Source organism: Amblyraja radiata, unplaced genomic scaffold (assembly GCF_010909765.2).
Source record: "Amblyraja radiata isolate CabotCenter1 unplaced genomic scaffold, sAmbRad1.1.pri scaffold_840_ctg1, whole genome shotgun sequence".
NCBI lineage: Eukaryota > Metazoa > Chordata > Chondrichthyes > Rajiformes > Rajidae > Amblyraja > Amblyraja radiata.
Genome location: NW_022630844.1, coordinates 30,001 through 32,018, shown reverse-complemented (window position 1 = coordinate 32,018; position 2,018 = coordinate 30,001). Strand labels below are relative to the sequence as shown.

The 2,018-nt window shown below is 42.6% G+C and overlaps 1 protein-coding gene across 1 annotated transcript in view; it reads left to right on the top strand.

Annotated features, from left to right (window-relative positions):
* Positions 1–2,018, top strand: part of LOC116970398 (collagen alpha-2(XI) chain-like) — a gene marked incomplete at its 3' end in the record, with an annotated part of 39,523 nt that overhangs the window by 7,525 nt on the left and 29,980 nt on the right. The gene's annotated exons all lie outside the window — the stretch shown is intronic.

Below are 2,018 nucleotides of genomic sequence, written 5' to 3'. Positions count from 1 at the left end.
GGTGACGTCAGTGGTGGGCAAATTAATGGAAAGAATACTTAGAGATAATATATATAAGCATCTGGATAAACAGGGTCTGATTAGGAACAGTCAACATGGATTTGTGCCTGGAAGGTCATGTTTAACTAATCTTCTTGAATTTTTTGAAGATGTTACTCGGGAAATTGATGAGGGTAAAGCAGTGGATGTTGTGTATATGGACTTCAGTAAGGCCTTTGACAAGGTTCCTCATGGAAGGTTGGTTAAGAAGGTTCAATGGTTGGGTATTAATGGTGGAGTAGCAAGATGGATTCAACAGTGGCTGAATGGGAGATGCCAGAGAGTAATGGTGGATGGTTGTTTGTCAGGTTGGAGGCCAGTGACGAGTGGGGTGCCACAGGGATCTGTGTTGGGTCCACTGTTGTTTGTCATGTACATCAATGATCTGGACGATGGTGTGGTAAATTGGATTAGTAAGTATGCAGATGATACTAAGATAGGAGGGGTTGCGGGTAATGAAGAAGAGTTTCAAAGTCTACAGAGAGATTTATGCCAGTTGGAAGAGTGGGCTGAAAGATGGCAGATGGAGTTTAATGCTGATAAGTGTGAGGTGCTACATCTTGGCAGGACAAATCAAAATAGGACGTACATGGTAAATGGTAGGGAATTGAAGAATGTAGGTGAACAGAGGGATCTGGGAATAACTGTGCACAGTTCTATGAAAGTGGAATCTCATGTAGATAGGGTGGTAAAGAAAGCTTTTGGTGTGCTGGCCTTTATAAATCAGAGCATTGAGTATAGAAGTTGGGATGTAATGTTAAAATTGTACAAGGCATTGGTGAGGCCAATTCTGGAGTATGGTGTACAATTTTGGTCGCCTAATTATAGGAAGGATGTCAACAAAATAGAGAGAGTACAGAGGAGATTTACTAGAATGTTGCCTGGGTTTCAGCAACTAAGTTACAGAGAAAGGTTGAACAAGTTAGGGCTTTATTCTTTGGAGCGCAGAAGGTTAAGGGGGGACTTGATAGAGGTTTTTAAAATGATGAGAGGGATAGACAGAGTTGACGTGGAAAAGCTTTTCCCACTGAGAGTAGGGAAGATTCAAACAAGGGGACATGACTTGAGAATTAAGGGACTGAAGTTTAGGGGTAACATGAGGGGGAACTTCTTTACTCAGAGAGTGGTAGCTGTGTGGAATGAGCTTCCAGTGAAGGTGGTGGAGGCAGGTTCGTTTTTATCATTTAAAAATAAATTGGATAGTTATATGGATGGGAAAGGAATGGAGGGTTATGGTCTGAGCGCAGGTATATGGGACTAGGGGAGACTATGTGTTCGGCACGGACTAGAGGGGTCGAGATGGCCTGTTTCCGTGCTGTAATTGTTATATGGTTATATGGTTAAACTAAACTAAATTAAATTAAATTAATCTCTAACCATTCTGGTAAATGTATTCCTATTCCAGGCACCATTCTTTCAAAGGTACCTGACACCATTCTGGTAAAACCTTCTACCTGGTAAAGAAAATAGACACAAAATGCTGGAATAACTCAGCGGGACAGGCAGCATCTCTGGAGAGAAGGAATGGGTGATGTTTCAGTCTGAAGAAGGGTCTTGAACTGAAACATCGCCTATTCCTTTTCTCCAGAGATGCTGCCTGTCCCGCTGAGTTACTCCAGCTTTTTGTGTGTATATGTGAGTGTGTGTATTTTTACACACACTGAACATTTCCCCCCTCGTTTATCATCCTGCTTATAGTGTACGATGTTTGCCTAGTCTGTAGTGCTGCTGCAAGTAAGAATGTCATTGTTCTGTCTGGGACATATGGACAATAAAACACTCCAGATTCTTGAATGAAGTGCCACATCAGTGCTTCCCTGGTTTTGTTCCTGAATTGAAACTAAGCCTGAGACTCTCGACATAGAGTTAAAGAGTGATACAATGTGGAGACATGCCCTTTGGCCCAACTTGCCCACACCGGCCAACAATGTCTCATCTACACATCCCACCTGCCCGCGTTTGGTCCATATCCCTCCAAA